General features: G+C 36.7%; 1 protein-coding gene across 6 annotated transcripts in view; it reads left to right on the forward strand.

Moving 5' to 3' along the window:
* The window catches only part of ZNF148 (zinc finger protein 148), a 183,336-nt gene that overhangs the window by 59,721 nt on the left and 110,084 nt on the right, over positions 1-13,531 (forward strand). For 4 of the 6 annotated variants that reach the window (XM_054575177.1, XM_054575175.1, XM_054575178.1 and 1 more), the window contains exon 2: positions 12,295-12,400. The exons of 1 other annotated variant lie outside the window; for it this stretch is intronic. The gene's annotated coding sequence lies outside the window, so the exon portion shown is untranslated. Of the gene's footprint in view, positions 1-8,447; positions 8,569-12,294; positions 12,401-13,531 lie in introns of those variants that run through there. One more of the 6 variants, XM_054575176.1, reaches the window with a different exon arrangement.

The raw sequence follows: 13,531 nt of genomic DNA on the forward strand, positions 1-13,531 counted from the left end.
TGCATGTTTTTCTCAACGCTGTCTTCTGTATTACAGAGTAGAATAGACAGAGAATTGAGGGCCTATGTCCAGTAGACACATGCTTGATGAATAAATGAATGAATGAGAAAGTATTTGAGATAATGTAGGAGATCTAAGTTATCTGGGATAATTTAGAAGTTCCAAATTACATGATTTCTGTTTGTTTCAATTTATTTATTTATAACAAGACTTTTTCTACAAAGGATGCAGTGGGGCTGACAAATATACAGGAGTGGGCAAAAGTAGTTTAAATTACCAGCCATCATTACCTAAAAGATAAATCATAAGTAACCATGTGAAATAATAATAACACAAATAATACAAATATATAATACAATAATTAGTAAATAGTAATACAGGAATAAAGCTGTTTCCCGTACTCACAACTGTAAACCTATTTTTGCCCACCCTTGTGTGTACATGAAAAGTATACTGAAGAGAAAATGAAAGAAAAATCTGTTTAACAACTGTAAAATCTGTCATTATGGATGTTAGAAAACTAGGAATAAAGTGGAAGATAAGCAGATGGAGAAGGAAAGGTGTTATCTGATAGAAAGTATAATTCTGAAAGAAGAAAAAGATGAATATAGGACAGGGTATGTTTAGAGGAAAGCAAGAGAAAGTTGAAGGTAAAGAGGGTTATTTGAAATGGCTGTTTTGGTGAGGAAGATGGTAAGACTATTTGAAGGATAACAGTAGTAGAAATTATTTATCATGTTGATTTATAACTGAGGCTTCAGAAAATGATGGGATGAGCCTTCTTTAGTCCACAGATAATGCACGTTTGTTATATGGAAAAGCATTGTTGGGATTCAGTCAGGAATAAATTCTTTGGGATTTATGTTCCGATAGGGAGCTGGACTTGTACACAAATAGCTACACTATGATCACAAATGTGTCATAAGAAAAATACCCAATGTTACTGAAGTAAAAGGGAGTAAAAAACATTTGACTAAGGGAGAACCTGGGACCGCACTTAGTGGCATGGAAGTGGTATTTTAGCTGGCTTGGAAGGAATGGATAGGATCCTGTCTGGCAGAAATTACTGGAAAGAGAGCATTCCAACCTGAGAGATGAGCAAAATCAAAGGTTTGGAGGTGAGGAGCAAGGATATGTGGAGGATAATGAGTTTAAATTTTTTTTCTGCGACCTACAGTAAGAAATATATGCTAACATCTTCACCTAATATATGCATGTATGAATGTGTGTGTGTATGTATAAAAGAAAAAGGTTCAATAACAAAAACAGTCCTTACCATGTTAGATGTACTCAAATGCTTTTTATTCTGTTTGGCTAAAAAGAAAAAAGAGATGGCCATCACTCATTAAGCTGATTTCATGGCTAACTAAATAATTGATCACCACCTGTAGTTTGGAACATAGAGTTCACGGATAGAACATAATATGATATAAGGTAGAAAGAGAGTTATTTGGGGTTGGGTAGAAAATAGATGGCCTTGAAAGCTAAGACAAATAGTTTGTATTTGATATGACATAGTGTTGCGCTTAGTAAGCAGACAGAAGCTGGATTTCAGTATTGTCCCATCTGTTTACCCATGCCGTGATTATTGAGAAATTACTTGCTCTGAGACTCAGTTTTTTCATCAGAAAATTGATAATCATTATACCTTCTGGCAAGGATTTGAGGATTAAAATATGGTAACATATTATTAAAGTATGTTAATACATATTGTTAAAGTATAGCTATGGAACTTTTTTGAGAATTGAATCAAGGACTGTATATTAGATGCCTTAACCTGACAATACGTTATACCCTACAGGGTAGATTGGGGTCAGTATGGTGGTAGAGTAAGATTGAAGGTGAGCAGCTTAGTTAGGGTGCTACTGGAGAAACTAAGAAGGACTCGAATTAGTTTGCTAGCAGAGGGATTTGAAATGAAGGAGTGTGATGTGACTGGATGGAGAGAAGAGGGGAAGGTGACTGGAAATTTGGAGTTGTGGAAAGATTCAAGAGGCAGCACCTACAATTGGATTGCATTTTTGGGTAGTTTAGTGGGGTATATTAGCGTACAGTTTCTTGCATATGATAGGTCCTCAGTTATTTGTTGAATGATTAAATATGTAAACTGAGGAGTAGATTTTGAGTGGAGACTGGGATGGATGGGTTTGAGAAGATTGGGTTAGACTGAAGGGTGCTTTTGATGAACGGAGAATTTATTCATTGAGGAAATAATTTTGTATACTCTGTACAAGATTCCATGGTAGGCATTGTTAAGGGTGCATGTTTATATATGACGCAGTTTATGTTCTTTAGGAGTTTATCTAGGGACATAAATGTGGACATGTCTGCCTGTGACAGAGGTATTATGGCACGTTCAGTCTTGTGGAGGCTTAGAACTTGGAAGGACGCGTAGGGTTGTAGCAGGCCAGGTGGTGGGAGATGAATGACAGCGAGAAAAGTTGTGGATGTGTTTAGAGGCTGGTGGTCTAGATTAGCTGGAATTTCGGATTCATGTTGATGAATGGCGGGAAATAGCTGTAAAGTAGTTGAAATATCTAAAAGTCTAGGCTAAAATGATTTTTAAAATATTGAGCTATAACTTACATAAAGTGCTCAAATCTCAAGAGTACAGGTTAATGAAATTTTTTAGGTATACAGTGGTGTGTAACCACTGCTGAGTTCAATATATAGAACATTTCTAACATGTTAAAAGTCTTCCTCATGTGTCACCTCGAAGTTGACGTCTCCTCCAACCAAATGTAATTTATTCTGACCTTTATCACAACAGAGTGGTTTTGTGTATTTTTGCATTTCATGTAAGTGGAATCATACTTCTCTGTCTGGTTTCTTATGCTGAACATATGTCTGTGGGGCTCATCCATGATGCATATAGTAGTAGTTCATTCTTTTTTTTTTTTTTTTTGATCTGTGGGATTCCATTACATGAATATACCACAGTTCATTTATCCATTCTGTAATTGTTGGACAGCTGAGTAGTTTCTATTTTTTGGAAGTCTAAGGAGTTTTAATTTGACTCGCTATGCAGTGAGGAACCATTGATGTTTTTTGAGTGGGGAAATAAGGTGGGTTTAAGAATACTAATGTGGTGACCTGTTTTTTTTGTTCTTTTTGTTTTTGCAGTGAAGAGAATCTAGTGACTAGGAGACAAAGTTAGAAGACTATGACAAAAGTGTGAAGTATTGAGAGTCTAAGTTGGAATGGTGGTAGTGGGAATAAAAAGGAAAGGGATAGATACAAGGAATACTCCAAAGAAAGAATTGAAGGATTTGACAGCAGTTGGGCTTTTGGGAAAATTGAGAAAAAGTGAACAAGAAAAGTTAAGAGAAGTTCTAGGGCTTTTAACATGGATGACAGTGAGAATGGTGGTACCATTAACAGAAATTGTTGGATTGGTTAGCAGAACTATTTTGGTGGGGAAGAATGGCTACTTTAGTTTTAAGACACATTGACCAATGTGTCAGACACTAGTAAAAGTATACAAAGGGAATTATCTACCTACAATTAAAAATACTGGATTTAGCTGAGGAAAGAGGTCCAGTAGAGATTTGGGAATACGTACAGAGTCGATAATTGAAGCCACCAATTCTCGGTTTGATAGGACGCTGACAGCTATGAAATTACTTGGACTGTTAATTGAGGTGTTCATCGAAGCAATAATTGAAGATCTAGTTAAAAAGAAGCCATTGTCATTCCTTATTCCTAACTTCTCAGGAATAGGATTATCAGAGGTAATGGTTTACCTCTGATGGTTTAAATATTTTGGGGAGCTGGAGGTAGATAACCATATGAGGAATGAAAATGTAGAAGCAGTGGTAAGGGATGAAACTGTGACGGGGAGAGAATTAGAGAAAGCTCCAGGCCAGAACTAGGGAAAATATCCACTCTTTGGGCTAAGAAGAGGACCAGTAGTCATTGGAGAAAGAAACAGCAGCTAAGAGACCAGAGTAGGAATATGTGGTATAGTGCAAAGGTAGTTGGTGGGTCATAGGATTTGATACACGAAATTTTTACTGTTGTTGTTGTCTTCAAGAGAACAGTTTAGAGGCCAGAGTGCATGGGGGTAAAGAACTGAATGGGTTGTTGGGATAATATGGAAAAAATGGGCTGTAGAAGTTGTATTAAGAAATTTATTTTTAGAAGGAGGAACAATTCTATTTCCAAAACTGGAAGCAAGAAGTAACAAGTGGATGAAGGAAGATACAGAATTTTAGAAGCTGTAAAGAAGATTTGATTATAGATAGAGGAGGTGTGATTTGAGGGAATTTTATGAGATTATTTGATGGGGTTAAGTACATATAAAAATGATTTGGATTAATCAAGGAGATGGGAGTTGTATTTGGAATAAATCTGTTGGAAACGATTTCATAGATTTCTGGTGGTGCTTGATACCCAGCGTGTAGATGTGGAGAAAACAGATAGTGAAGATTGTCTGTTGTTGGGGAGGTGTATGGTGAATGTCATGGAAGGTTATGGTATTCTGGAGAGGGCTGTATTAAAATGACTGATGGCAAGATTTAAATTGTGTAGGGAAACAAGTGAAGCTAACAGGAGGTGAAGAGCAGGTGTAGAACTAGACAAAAAGTAGTTATGGTTAAAAAAAGAAAGGGTTTCTGAAGTTACAGTACTAGTGGTACAGCACTTCTAGTTGATGGCCTCTTTTCAGTATATATATGTGCAAGGATTAAGTACAGATGAAGGTTTTAGGACTTGAGGAAAGTCAAGGTGTAGAAAATCCTTCAGCATTTTTGAAGTCATTGAGAATAAAGACTGAATCTGGGACAAAGTAGAATTGAAAGTTTTGAGGAGAGAAGGTAGGGAGGGTATTGTAGAGCTTGGCGATTTTGCAGATGGAATGGTTTAAGTCAGTAAAGTGAACTGCAAAGAGATTCTTTTAGTGATTGAGAACACTGGGAGTGTCCAGAGCAGTTGGTCCTATAACAAACTGGAGGAGAAAGGATAGCTAAGTAATGAGAGAAGCAGGTTGTCCGGGAAAAGTCAAGCTTGAAATAAAATGAGGAGGTGGTCACAACAATCCAGGAAGGAAATAAGTGATCCAAATAATACTGGCATTGGGATGGAGATAAAGAGATGGATTTGTTACATTCACCAGTTCTTTAAATTTCTTTATAAATAAATTATACTTCATAATCATAACCAGCCTGGGTAGATGTGACTCGGTTGAAGCGACGTCGCTGTAGCAGAAGGGTTGCGAGTTCTATTTCTTGTCTGGGTGCATACCTAGGTTGTGGATTCCATCCCCAGTCCAGGCGCATATGGGAGGCAGCTAATTGATGTTTCTCTCTCTCCCTTCCTCTCTCTCTCAAAACAATGAAAAAATATCCTTAGGTGAGAATAAAAAAAATATTTAAAAAATTATAACCATTCATGTGTAATATACTGATAAAAATTCAGCTGAGAGATTTGTGAATTAGAAATGAGATAATGAAAGGAAAAAAAAAGATGGGGTAAAGCTTTCCTGTGGGGTTGGCCAAAAAGTCCATTTAGTTTTTTCTGTAAAATAAGAGACATATTTTTCATTTTCACCAATAACGTTATTGATTTGGATATTTTGAGTATGTCAGCTATCTCTTGCAATTGGTTTCTAGTGGGTAGAGGCCAGGGGTGCCACTAAACATCTTCCAATGCATAAGATAGCCCACATCAAAAAAAAAAAAAAAAAAAAATCCAAAACTGTCAAATAGTGCCAAGAAACTTTGCAAACCACTTTTGGCACGTTTGATCAGTCACCTACTCCGTACACTGCCCAAATCTTTTTTTTGCATTTCAGTTACATTTTTACCTTTCTTGAAATAAAGCATAAGTTGCCAAAAATGTTGGTATCTTCTTCCATCTTCAGTATTAAAATGGCTGCACAAAAATTCACTGATTTTGGTAAGTTTTTAAAAAAATGCACGCTGCTATGACAGCTGTTACAGTACAATCTAACAAAATTGTTTCAAATGAAGTTAAAAGACAACTAAGCACTATTGGAGCCATTGTAAGGAAAAAACTAAATGAATTGTTTGGCCAAATCAATAATATGAAAGGCAAAAGACATAGGGTAATTTGTTGACAAAGAACATAGGCAAGCTGATAGAAGATAGTAAATGGATAATACAGAAATGAATTAGGAGGTTGGAGGTGACCCGAATAGAAATAAAAGTAAGATGAAGAGGCGTGTGAGTAGCTTGTAGCAAAGAAAATATGGAGAAAATAATGCTCTAGGAAAATAGTACCAAGGAAATTACTAATGCCAGAAGCCTGTTTCTTCTCTGCATGTATAAGGACAGTCCTTGCCATCCATTATGTTAAAAGGATGATAGTATATCATGCGTAACTATTTTTTAAAATAGCATAAATGATAGAGACATTGAGATCACTGGTGTCTACCTGAGTGCCTCAAAAATCATATCAAACTTTTTTTTGCAAAAATTGTGTGGTGGTCATTTGTATATGTAAAGAGGTGCAGGTAGGAAAGAATGGGGTGGACGGTAGGAAGTGGGTGTCCTTAAGAATATAATATAGCCTCTATAGTTTTTTTCTTTTCTGTCTAAACTTTTATCTCATATTTCTTAGTGTTACAAGGAGGCTGGTTTGGTTTGTGTTTTCATTTCATTTATTACTTGGATATGGGTGACTCCCAGTTATACAGTTCTAAAATGCTTTCTTATCTTATATCTAGTTATTTATAATTTATTGAACATCTCAAAAGGAGCTGTCTTACCAGTCCCCAAAACAAAATGTGGCTAAAACCCAAATACTACAACTTCCTTTGTTTTGTCTTGCTTTCAAATCTTGAACATTTAAGGACTTGGAAACTTCATTGTCTTCCATAGATGATATTTTAGACCTAGCCAGGTCTCCTCTTTGGCTTTTGTCTCTGCTTCCAAACTTCTGTTTGTCCAGTCCTTTAGTAGTATTCATTTATGTCAGACTTTGTCTTCTGTCAACTTCTCCCCTGTACTAGCAAAGATTTGACTCTTAAATGCTTACCAAATTGTGGTTTTTGAGATTCTTTATCAGTGCCTTGCTATGGTCCTGGCAATTGATATTTTAAACCATGAAGGTACCAATGCTTAGTACTTATATTACATAACCTCATATGATTAACTCTTTCAAACCCTGAGCAAAGAATACTTTCTGACCCTCCAAATTTAATAATGAAAGGCCTGTGGGGATCCAGACCTTTGACAGCCTAAGAAAGCCAAGGGATGTCACTTGGCCCAACTCAATCTTTGCTGTAACCTCTGAGTTTGTCTAGAATTGTTTCTTAGGACCAGCCTCAAACATAGCTGAGCCTTGGTGAGCAAGGGTATATTCTGAATATTTGAGTGGATTGTTTGGGTTAGACTAATTAAAGATGGTTATCTTAAGGAAGGTGTTGGGAATGGTTATGGTAGAAATGGAGTTTGTTTTAAGTGATAATTATATTAATTTAACATAGATAAGTGACTTCTTAAGTTAGCTGTTGGATGCCTGAAATCTTGGTTGGCAAGGAGTTTTCCTTGTAAATTTGCGAAGAGCCAATATCTAAGGGATTAGAATGAAATGCACACTTGATGTTTTGCAGGGTCTTGTATATTTGTGCTTGTCAACACATATACACCTGCGTGCATAGATACGTATAATGATAGAAATAATGTGTTAATTTGATTAGGTTCTATAACTAGTCTTTAGGGAAATGGGCATGGTAGTCTTGAATTATGAGTGATTCAAATGAATTGGTAGAGAATATTTGGAAAGATCATTGTCAAGTTATTGGGGGGTATGCTTAGGAAATGAATTTTTCGGTGACTGGTGGCCTCTGAAGTAGGTTCACAAGATTTGAGGGCAGTTTGGGGCAAATTTGTAAAATCAGTGTTAGCTTTCAGGGAATGAGGGAGTGTTTGAGAAAGTTATTTGAATTGTTTGGTAGGAGCTGATAAAAATTACACAAGTTGTGGAGAGGTTCTGAATAGGTAAGTGGGAGATGGAAGGGATTTATGAGGAGGCTTGTTACTATTAGAAAAGTAAATTTCAAAAGAGTAAAATTGGAAAGATGGTTTAGGGAAGGTTATTTTGGGAAAATACAATTCTTAGGTTAAAAACTGGAAGGTGAGGGGAAACTAAAATGAGTAATTTAAGGTGTGGAGAAGTAAGAGTAAAAGGAAGACTTAAGGAAGAGGTTACTGAAAGATTTCTGATTTTAAGGAGTGTTGCGTTGGATTCTACTTTTGATTGTTCTTCAGTAAGGAAAAGGAGCTTAAATATACCATGGTTTGTAGGGGTGGAGAATTTTACTAAGGCTAACTATGCATAATGGTTTTATTTCTTAAGAAACCTCGGAAGTAGGGAGCCCTCCGGTTCTCTGGGCTCTTGGAGCCCAGGCCTGATCCGACATCCGCACCGGGGGGGATTTTGCCAGTGCTCAGCTTGTCGGCGGGCGGAGCAGCCCGGGTCTTGGACCCAGAGCCGCCTCGCTGCCGCCGGCTCCGCCCGCGAGCACAGCCGAGTGGAGCCGGGCCGGTGGGCCACGGGCCGCAGGGATCCGCGCACCCACAGGCCCCTTCGGGGCACTCCAGTTAAGTGAGTGGGCCTGGGGCTGCGTGGTGGGGGCTGTAGAGAGGGACTTTCCGTAGCTCCGGGACCAAACCTCCGCACGCGGCTCGCACGGCTTCCTTTTGTTGTATGTATACGTGTGTGAGTGCGCGCGCGTGCGTTAGTGCGCCCTTATGCAGGAGGCGGCGGGGAGCGTGGAGGAGCCGGGGCTTTTCCTGCTCTGGTGGCTGCTGCGCCCGGGGCCTTGGCGGGCAGTGGGGCCTCCCAGACACCGGTCTTCCGGGTCCGGGCCCGCGGCGCTGTCTAGGCCCCCTTTCCGCAGCGAGATGGCAAACTTCGTGAGTGGCTTCTCGGCGACTAACAAGTGCCTGGCCGACAGTGGGGGGGCTGCGAACCTTGACACCCCCTTTTCTCGCCTAACCCTGTTTTTTCCGACTCTTCTGTGGTACTGCATTGTGTTTACATTTTTATGGTGTGCGAAAAGGTCAGATGGGTAACTTGGTTTAATACACAGTTTTTTACTTGGTATCTAGAGCAAAAAATGTGTGCAGATATCCGCATATTGGTTGAGCTAGTAAAGTCTGTGTGTTTAGTGGTCAGAACAGCCTTAAGGCCTTTCCAGATTTAGAGTAGGGGGCAAACTTTTGCTTTCCAGACTTTGTGAAGCACAAAGTGGCAGGAAAGAACTATTTGTGAAGCCGACCAAAAGCTAGACAGACTTACAGTCCTTCCCAAGAGCTTGAATTAAAAACAACTTTTATTTTTGGTTTTACATAATAATTACGATTTGTGTAGTTTAGAAGTAGAGTTTTGCAAAATGGGGTATGGTGGTAATAAAAAGTATTGCTTATTAATTTTATAGAGGGCAGTAGTAAAGGCACCACACAGTTTTGAAATTTCAAGTATGTTAAATGTTGCTATAAATAAAATCCTATTCAGATTTTTAGATTTAATAAATCTAAAAATACGTTTGCAGTTGTCCTTTGGGTGTAAGAGGAAGTCCTGGGTTTCTCAGTGCATGTTTCTGGGCAGATTTTCAGTATTGTCAGCATGATACCGGTATAGAACCTTAACCTGAGTGAATAATTTGCTTGAGATTACCAGTCTCTTCTGCAGCTGGGAATAGACTCTGGGTCTCTTATTCCCAGTCTGGTGACTTATCCAAGAATAGACTGAGGAAACTGGGTATTTGTATGTTTGGTGGGAAATAATGGCTGAGTTTGATTTTCATAGTGGATATTAAAAGAGCCAAAAAACGGATGTGTGAATGTTTATTTTTCTGTTGTAATATTTAAATGTAGTTTCTCCACACTGAATGTCTTCTGTCTTTAAATACATAAAGGGCTTGAATATATTCCTCAGTGTTACCTTTTAAGGCATTTGTAGCCCATTTACATTTGATTAAAACAGATGGATGCTTTTTGTATTTGGATGGATATTTTTCATGTGTGTATTCTCACAGGTTAGAGAATAGTAGGTAACTTGAGAATGTTTAGCCTTTTCACAAATGCTAGGGGGAAGAATAATTACATGTATTTTGTCATGTATAATGCACACCTTTTTGCCCAAAATTTTTAGGGAAAAATAAGGATGCGCATTATACATGGGTATAATGATTACATACCATGGGTATAATAATGGGTGTAATAATCCTGTGTGTAATAGTCACAAAACCGTGTGTGTACACTATACACTGGAATGCATTATACACGGCGAAATACGTTATGTTAACATCATTAATCTCTGTTTAAAAAAACAAAAACTTTGGTCTTATTGAGGATGCTCTTTCTGGAGGTGGAATACCTGTGGGTTTTCTCCTCAGCTCTATACATGTACTGTCATCGTCATTCTTGTTACTATATTAGATCTGCACAACAGTATTTGGTTAACATGTTTTTCAGCAAGCTTCATACAAAGGAATACCTTTTCTTTTTACAGTGTATGAGTTGCAGTTGAACCTTTTTTGGTCTTTCCTACTCTTTCTTACGCCTTTTTTCCTATACCACAAAAACAAAAGCAATCTTTCTTTTTCCCATCTTCAAAGAACCCTCAATATTTTAAATCTGATACCAAAGGATCTTCACCAGAAGTGATTTTGGCAAGGTATAAAGATATTTTTGAGCCCCGACCAGGTAGCTCAGTTGGTTAGAGCATCATCCAGATACACCAAGGTTGCAGGTTTGATCTCTGGACAGGGCACATACAAGAAGCAACCAGTGAATGCGTGCATAAGTGGAACAACAAATCTCCTTTCTTCCCTCCCTCTCTCCCTATAATCAATCAATAAAAAAATTTTAAAAATGTTTCTTTAAAAAAAAGATTTTTGGTTGCACTGGGGGATTCTTGTATCTAATGGGTAGATGCTAAACATCCTACAATGCACACGATAGCCCCCACAACGAAGAATTTTCCAGTGCAAAATGTCAGTAGGATTGATGTTGAGAAACCCTGATCTAATATATCAAGAATAATATTCTCCAAAATAATGTGAATCTATAAAAATTATATTATAACATAATTGTAATTAAATACTGTATTATGTAATGTTATTTTATATAGTTACAATACTTATAATGACATTTCTGTATCACATCTGTTATAAACGTTTTTCCAAACATGTTATTAGAATGATCATGGGTCAAAGATTCTAAGTATTTTTTGGAGCCTCACTGCTTAGAATTTTGGACGTGGAAGAGTAACAAGTATAACCCTTTCAGTATGTAAATAAGGAAATGGACTTTAGAGAGATTGTGACTTACCCAAGTTCCCACGGTTAGTGCAGAGCTCAGTTCTCTTGTTACTTCTATTAATATTAAATTATAATAACTTATTTAATTAAAACTAATTTAATTATTACTGAGGGACATGGTATTTTATCATTTTTGTTTGATATACAGATAAATAGACAAAAATAAAATTACATTGTGAGAATCTTAGTGTTCAGTGAATTGTTATTTTTTTAGATTAACATGTGGATTCTTTAGCATAGTTTTGTAATCATTGTCAACTTTTCAGCATCTGCTTTTAAAAAAGTGTTGAAAATTTAAAAAGAGCACATACAATTTTAAAACAAAATTGAAAGTTAATAATGATACCTTAGGCAACATTGTAAATGCAAAAACCCAACTGGAATTGTTAAAATATCTTATGGTGTCTTGAACTCGGACATCTGATCTGTCGTGTGACCGTCACTATAATAATTACTGTGCTGATTGTAAATCTATTCTAGTGGGAGTGTTTTGGCTATTTCTGGAAAAAAAATAATGGAACTTTGAGGTGAAATGTAATTGGGTAAAATATAAATTGGGTATTTAGATGAACTATTTTCAAATAAAGCTGTGTATTGTCAGTAAAACTATCATTTGGATTCTTTCGATGTTTGAATTTTTTTCCTGCAATGCTATTTTTTAAAAATATGAGTAAAACAATAAGTACAAAAGACCATACGGGCAAAGATTTCTTTAAAAACTGTTTTATATAAGAAATTTGTTTTATAGAAAAATTTAAAATGCATATTAGCAAAAAAAAAATTACCAACTGGAGAAGCTGCCATTAATATTTTGATATATGGCTTTTTTATATTTTCCTTAACCTTTTATTATGGGAAAATTTGAATAGATGAGAAATAGAGTAGTAGTATGAATCTCTGTGTCTGTGACCTAGCCTTAACAGTTAGTAATGAAATGACTAGTCTTGTTTCATCTATACAGGCACACATTGTTTTATTGTGCTTTGCTTTATTGAACCTCACAGGTGTTTGCATTTTCAACAAATTGAAGGCAAGACCATCCACCAGAAAAAAGATTACAACTTGCTTTATTGCAGTGGTTTGGAACCAAAGTTGGCAGTGTATCCTGAGGTATGCCTGTATCTCCATCCCCTTTCTCCCCTCTTGTTATTTTTAATTTATTATTCATTCATTCATTCATTCATTCGTTCGTTTATTTATTTATTGTTTATTGAGAGTGGAAGGAAGAAAGAGAGAGAGGTAGGGAAACATCAGTGCGTGAGAGAAACATCGATGGGTTGCTTGTTGGCCAGCAACCTAGGCATTTGCCCTGATTGGGAATCAAACCGGCAACCGTTTGGTTCATAAGCCGGCACTCAACCCACTTAGCCACACCAGCCAGGGTTCCCTTCTCATTATTTAAAAAAAAACAACAACTTTATTTTTATATAATTGTAGACTCACAAAAGTTCCAAAATTAGTAGTCTTATATATCTTTTATCCAGCTTCCCCCTGGTAGTGACATCTTACAAAGTTCTAGTAAGACATCAAAACCAGGAAATTGATACTGGTGCATTACCATTAACTAAACCTAATTTTTTTTTAAATCTTTTTTTTAACCTGAATTCATTTTTGTATGTATAGTTCTGTGCAGTTTTCTCTCATATATAACTCAACTACCACCACAGCAAAGATAACAGAACTGTTCCGTTACCATAATTAAAAACCCCTTTGCTACCCCTTTGTAGTCATACCCCAATCCCAAACTCCTTCCTGTCCCCTGAAAACCTATTTTCTACCTCTGTAGTTTCATCATTTCAAGAATAGTGTATAATGGTATATTAATATATACTTTGTTTAACCATTCACCTGTTGAAGGACTTTTGGTATATTCAGTATTTTGCTATTAAGAATCAAGTGGTTATAAACATTTATGTACAGGATTTTCTGTATAATTTCTCCCAGATAAGGGGTGAGCTTCTTGGGTTATACAACAAGGGCATGCTTAATTTTATAAGAAACTTCTGAACTGTTTTTCAGAATAGCTGTACCATTCTACATTCTCATAAGCAATGAATGAGAGAGATCTACTTTTTCGTCATCCTTGTTAGCATTTGTTATCACTATTATTTATTTTAACTACTTTAACTACTTTAATAAATATATAGTACTATCTTGTAGGTTTAATTTGCATTGCTCTAATGGTTAATGATATTGAGCATCCTTATATATACTTACTAGCTCTCTATGTCTTTTGCTCAT

Source organism: Pteronotus mesoamericanus, unplaced genomic scaffold (assembly GCF_021234165.1).
Source record: "Pteronotus mesoamericanus isolate MK-2021 breed Mesoamerican mustached bat unplaced genomic scaffold, CSHL_Meso_final contig_27, whole genome shotgun sequence".
NCBI lineage: Eukaryota > Metazoa > Chordata > Mammalia > Chiroptera > Mormoopidae > Pteronotus > Pteronotus mesoamericanus.